Source organism: Schistocerca nitens, chromosome 9, assembly GCF_023898315.1.
Source record: "Schistocerca nitens isolate TAMUIC-IGC-003100 chromosome 9, iqSchNite1.1, whole genome shotgun sequence".
Lineage (NCBI taxonomy): Eukaryota > Metazoa > Arthropoda > Insecta > Orthoptera > Acrididae > Schistocerca > Schistocerca nitens.
In genome coordinates, this window is record NC_064622.1 from 350,903,117 (window position 1) to 350,910,225 (window position 7,109).

The following is a 7,109-nucleotide window of genomic DNA, read 5'->3' on the forward strand; positions in this document are numbered from 1 at the left end:
ATTGTTTGATTTTTTATAAGGTAAAGCTGTCTTCAGTCAGACTTCCAACTCTGCGTCAACGTTGGGGATGGCTTCTATACGCAAAAGGGCATTGTCTTTTCTTGTTTTTTGTTTTGTCAGTGTGCGACTCTTGTTGCGGTCGACGACCAGTGTGACTGCAAAACTTCTTTCATATATTCTGCTCACTCAGCTTTAACGGCAATCGAACGGGTGAACGGGTTTATTTCGTCGGAAACACAGGAGCCCGTTAGCAACCTGTGTTTTGCTTCCTATTGTTGTAGGGGACTAGATTAACGATATTTCTTTAATAAACAGTCAGTCAGTTTTATGTTGTTTTTTCAACTTTTTAGAGCAGGTTTATCGATTTCAAAGATAAGCACTCTATTCATCAATCATATTAGCCACATAGATCACTTCATCACGTAGAATTCGCGTTATGAAATTTAGTTATTTAGTTACTTCACACAAAAAAGTTATAAAGTATTTCGATGAACGAAATTCAACTGTCACCTATAAAAGAAATGTTTTGAAAATTATTACAAGAGCTCAGGCCTCGTACGCGGATGTACACTGTCTAGTCAAAAGTATCCGGACACCGCTGTACAGGGTGTTACAAAAAGGTACGACCAAACTTTCAGGAAACTTTCCTCACACACAAATAAAGAAAAGATGTTATGTGGACATGTGTCCGGAAACGCTTAATTTCCATGTTAGAGCTCATTTCAGTTTCGTCCACCTACGCTCAATGGAGCACGTTATCATGATTTCATACGGGATACTCTACCTGTGCTGCTAGAACATGTGCCTTTACAAATACGATACAACATGTGGTTCATGCACGATGGAGCTCCTGCACATTTCAGTCGAAGTGTTCGTACGCTTCTCAACAACAGATTCGGTGACCGATGGATTGGTAGAGGCGGACCAATTCCATGGCTTCCACGCTCTCCTGACCTCAACCCTCTTGACTTTCATTTATGGGGGCATTTGAAAGCTCTTGTCTACACAACCCCGGTACCAAATGTAGAGACTCTTCGTGCTCGTATTGTGGACGGCTGTGATACAATACGCCATTCTCCAGGGCTGCATCAGCGCATCAGGGATTCCATGTGACGGAGGGTGGATGCATGTATCCTCGCTAACGGAGGACATTTTGAACATTTCCTGTAACAAAGTGTTTGAAGTCACGCTGGTACGTTCTGTTGCTGTGTGTTTCCATTCCATGATTAATGTGATTTGAAGAGAAGTAATAAAATGAGCTCTAACATAGAAAGTAAGCGTTGCCGGACACATGTCCACATAAGATATTTTCTTTCTTTGTGTGTGAGGAATGTTTCCTGAAAGTTTGGCCGTACCTTTTTGTAACACCCTGTATAATGCTAATTCGACTACTGTATGTCAAGAGAGGAAGACACGCCAGTATGAAAGGACGAAATTATAATTATATTAATACCTTCAGGTGCTAACGGGCGTTGATATATATCAACGGGGACAGGTGAAGGGTGTGTCGCCGACCGGGACTCGAACGCGGATTCTCCTGCTTACATGGCAGACGCTCTATCCATTTGAGCCACCGAGGGCACAGAGGATAGCGCGACTGCAGGGACTATCTCGCGCACGCCTCCGGCGAGACCCACATTGACACCATGTATGTCCACACACTACATTCGTAGTGTCCCACCCCAACACACTCATTACCCGTGGAACACATTCTTAACAAGTCCCGTAAGAGTTCGGGGAATATGTGTGCATCCGCACAGAAGAAGGAGGTCATGGCCGGTGTTGCCAGAACTATATACTTATATGAATATGGCGTCTGTTCTTTCTGACATGTCCGAAAGAACAGACACCATATCCACATAAGTATGAAAGGATGCGGGAAGTGTTGTGTTGTCAGCGGAGACGCAGCAACAGCAGAATGGATCGTTCTGGAGAGCTCAGTGGCTTCGAACGTACACTTCATTGGATATCACCTGAGTAACAAATCCATCAGGAAAATTTCAAGCCTTCTAAAGCTGCCCAAGTCGACTGTTGGTGACGTGATTATAAAGTGGAAACGTAAAGGAATAACCACAGCTAAACCGAGGTCAGACAGAACTCAAGTTCTTACAGCAGTTCGGCTAGCACAGTGACTGTGCATATGTAGTTACAAAGAATGAGGTACAATGGTTCATTATCTCCTCATTAGCTACACATTTCTGTACTCAATACTACGCGACGTTTTAGGGAATGTAAAGAGTGGCGTTACTGAACCGTGGATGACTGGAAACGATTGATGCCGAGTGATGAATAACGATATACCCTGCATCAATCCGATGGAATGGTTTGGGTTTGGCGAATTCCTGGAGAACATTACCCACCATCATGTATAGTGCCAAGTATGGAGTACGTGGTGTTGCTGTCTGGGACCGTGTCTCGTGGTTAGGGTGTGATCCCCTTATTGCGCTTAAGAGGACGCTGAAAGCGGAATTGTATGAACACAATTAGCAGCATTGTGTACTGCGTACCGTAGAGGAACAGTTCGGAGCAATGGCTGTTTGTATCCGCATGAAACTACATCCCGACATAAGGCAGAATCTGTGAGGCAATGGTTTGTTCATATGTTCAAATGTGTGTGAAATCTTATGGGACTTAACTGCTAAGGTCATCAGTCCCTAAGCTTACACACTACTTAACCTAAATTATCCTAAGGACAAACACACACACCCATGCCCGAGGGAGGACTCGAACCTCCGCCAGGACCAGCCTCACAGTCCATGACTGCAGCGCCTTAGACCGCTCGGCTAATCCCTCGCGGCTGAGGCAATGGTTTGTGGACAATAACATTCCTGAGACGGACTGCACCACTCGTCTGACCTGGACCACTGGAATACCTTAGAAATTCGACTTCCCTCCAAGCACCAGCCTCTAACATCACTAGCGTCTTTGGTTTCGGCTCTTGAGGAAGAGTGGGCTACCATTCCGCAACAGACATTCAGACAAATGGTTCAAATGGCTCTAAGCACTTTGATACTTAACATCTGTCCCCTAGACTTAGAACTACTTAAACCTAACTAATCTCAGGACATCACACACATCCGTGCCACAGGCAGGATTCGAATCTGCGATCGTAGCGGTCGCGCGGTTCGAGACTGAAGCGCCTAGAACCGCTCGGCCACAGCGGCCGGCACATTCAGACACCGCACTGAAACTGTCCCAAGCGGAGCCGAAGCCCTCAAAAAGCCGGACACGCCACATAGTAATGTCCACTAGCAGGTGTCTGCTTACGTTTGATCAGACAATGTAGAGCTCCGCGACTGTAACTGGATATTAAGTTTAAATTCTTGACAAATAAGCCCGCAGTAATACTTACTGAGTATACTTCAATTCTTCATCGAAAATACTTCTTTACAATTGTGTATAGGCTGTTCCTTGCTCATATATTAACTTTTCTCCTCACACGGGAACGCAAACCAGCCTTCATGCTCACACACTCATCTCACGCTCATACCTTCCTACGGCATGAAACCGTGCGAAAACTATTAGGGCGGTGTCTCCAATATCCTACGATGGTGACAGCTGGTGACAAGCGCAAGCGCCAGTAACATTCTCGAAGACCAACCATGTTGCAACAGCTAGAAGGGAGCTGCCGTGTGGATCGTTGGTAAGGATTGCTGTAATAGTGCCCTTACAGCTTCCATATGGGCACCGAGTGCAGATTCATGCAGCCTATACACCAGTTGCACTGACTCTCGATGTTGCGAGAAGGCGTGTGAACGAGTACGGCAGTCAACATGCCTTACTGTAGAAATCGATATCGGTCGAAGTTCATCACTTCGTAACCGTTGATCTGAAGAAGAGGTAATTATCATGATAAGATACGTTTATCGCAGGTAGTCCCTATTTAAAACTCCGTTTATAACGGAGACGGGCAGTTTGGTGTATGCTTTCCAGTGTAATCCCGAACTATATGTACACCTACGGCGTTGGTCTTTTACGTGGCTGCCACTACCAATGGACTGATTAAAAATACGTTTTTTTTATAGCTCGTCTGTACAAATATGTAGTTGGCATTTCAAAATTTCTACTTTAAATATACAAAATTTCTAATTTAAATATACATATTTTGGTAATTGTAGCGTTAAGTCTGAATCCACAGATGAAACTTCAATGTTTACAAATACCTAAGCTTATTGCAAGACACTTGCGACCTACCACTTGCACCATCATGTGCCGCTACTGCCATTTACTGCAAAAAGGTGGAAGCCAAGTCGCAGATCTAATAATATGAAATGTCTCAAGCAACTGGAACCTACCATGAACATTGAGGAGAAGTGGAAAGCATGCGATTGCGTATATTAAGAGGGGATTTTTTAAAAAAAGTTATACAATTTTATGGAAGGCCAAGTAATTTGTACTGAATGCTACACATCGCTTCAGAGTGACGCAGATACCCGACATTACTTTTCAATACAGTCACCGAGTCTGTAAACACTCTACCAATCGTTCAGTTACTCGACAACAGAAATCCGCTCCTTAGTGATGATAAAATAATAATGTCGTGTGGCTAGGGGCTCCTGTCGGGTAGACCGTTCGCCTCGTGCAGGTCTTTCGAGTAGACGCCACTTCGGCGACCTGCGCGTCGATGGGGATGAAATGATGATGATTAGGACAACACAACACCCAGTCCCTGAGTGGAGAAAATCTCCGACCCAGCCGGGAATCGAACCCGGGCCCTTGGGATTGACATTCTGTCACGCTGACCACTCAGCTACCGGGGGTGGACTTAGTAATGATGATGATGATGATGTTTCGTTTGTGGGGCGCTCAACTCCGCCGTTATCAACGCCCGTACAAATTCCCAACCTTTGCTCAGCCCAGTCTCGCCCCTTTCAGGAATGATGATGAAATGATGAGGACAACACAAACACCCAGTCATCTCGAGGCAGGTGAAAATCCCTGACCTCGCCGGGAATCGAACCCTCTCCTCATTAACGAAGCTATTCGAGAACCGCAGTGTGATCGGCCTCTTTGTTGGAAAATATTCTGCCCCCCTTCCCCGCTCCCCCCTCCGCCCCTCAATATATTCTCTCCTCTTGACGAGAAGATAGAACCGTATGGTGCAAGATCTAGACTTCTCGATCAGCATCACCGACATCTTTGCGGCCTTGGTCAAATTGTTGACACCAGTTCACTACAATTGGACACTACATTGCATATGGTCCATATGCAGCCAGAATTTCGGGGCCAATCTGTGTGCAATTTAGAAGTTTTGTCCACAAGAAACATACCGTCCCACCTACTTTAACTTTGCAGCATGTTTCCAGTTGCCGCGTCATTTTACTGGCACCATGTGACGCACCTTTTATCCGTATCGCAGCAGAAATGAGTGTGCAGAGACCCTGAACATGTGGTCTTTTCTGACAACGCCCCCACTCTTGTCGTTCAAAGGTCTTAGCGTGGGACCCCATATGCAAATTAATTTCAGAAGTCCCTACGAACATTTATTACATATAACAGTATTTCAAGTAGGTAGTTTGCATAGATTTGCGTATTGGCAGTATTTATTTACTGCAAATTTATTTGGACTTGAAGACTAATGAATCATTCTCTTCGTAGTAGGCACAGACTTGCCAGTATTACGAATACCTTCATCTTCGATTTCCTGTATTGTGATAGGTACAATGAAGTTGGAATATAGTTCAAAAACTCTCCTCAAATTTTTTCATTCTGCCTCATTGTGGGACGTATTTCGGATCCGAAATCATCAAGTCGAAAGTAAGACCCGGACAGGTACGAGTGGGATTTGCGCTCAGATGGTTCCGCACAAACTTTATTTTGTATGTATACAGTATATTTACAAGTATTGATGCGCGAGTTTGCAATTATCAAATATTGCGACATAAATGGCTATATCTTTTGGTTCTATTGAATTAGATGCATAAATTTTTTACAACGTCAAAGGACCGTAGATCTTAGTACTTGACATAAATTTCAACTTCTTGCCTCTACCCATTCCTTGTAAAACGGGATCTAACAAACGGACACACATATAGACGGACAACAAATGGCAAAACAACGCTTCTTACGTGACATTATTACAAATCAACAATTTTCGGATTTTTTCCTTTACTTGTACTGTAACACCTAGCTTCTTGCAAAATTTCATGTTTCTAGGTAAACGGGACGTATCCTATTTGTTTTGATGAGACCGTAGACCTTAGTAAGTAACGTAAATTTGATACCTTGACTTGAAAAAGGGGTCTTGACAGATGGACGGGCAAACAAACAACAAAGTGATCCTATAAGGATTTAGTTTTTGTGGATTGTCATATGGGACCTTAAAAACGGATTGACTCGTCTACTGCCCTTTAGAATGTACCGTCCTACTCCCTTCTGAAGTTGCTCGGCCGAGAACTCAGGCGAATGTCTGGGTAATTATAGCTGAAGTGCAACTACTCACAGAGGTCCAGTGTGGTCTGTAATTATCGCAATACAACGAAACTTGGCAAATAATAAAAAGCGTTAATGCGAAACTGATTAACGCTGGAAAAAGAATTAGTTCCTATTTTGGCCATGAGGTGCAAATTTGGCGCTACGAATGCGAGAAAGACTTGTGGGTATGAAACATCCTGGCAGATTAAAACTGTGTGCCGGACCGAGACTCTACCAACTGAGCAACCCAAGCACGATTCACGACCCGTCCTCACAGCATTAATTCCGCCAGTACCTCGTCTCCTAACTCCCAAACTTCACAGAAGATCTCCTGCATACCTTGCAGAACTAGCACTCCTGGAAGAAAGGATACTGCGGCGACATGGCTTAGCCACAGCCTGGGGGATGTTTCCAGAAGGAGATTTTAGCTCTGCAGTGGAGTGTGGGCTGATATGAAACTTCCTGGCAGATTAAAACTGTGTGCCGGACCGTGACTCGAACTCGGGACCTTTGCCGCTTGCGGACAAGTGCTCTACCAACTGAGCTACCCACCCACGACTCACGACCCGTCCTCAGAGCATTGTCTCGGTCCGGCACACAGTTTTAGTCTGCCAGGAAGTTTCATATCAGCGCACACTCCGCTACAGAGTGAAAATCTCATTCTGGAAATATCCCCTAGGCTGTGGCTAAGCCAT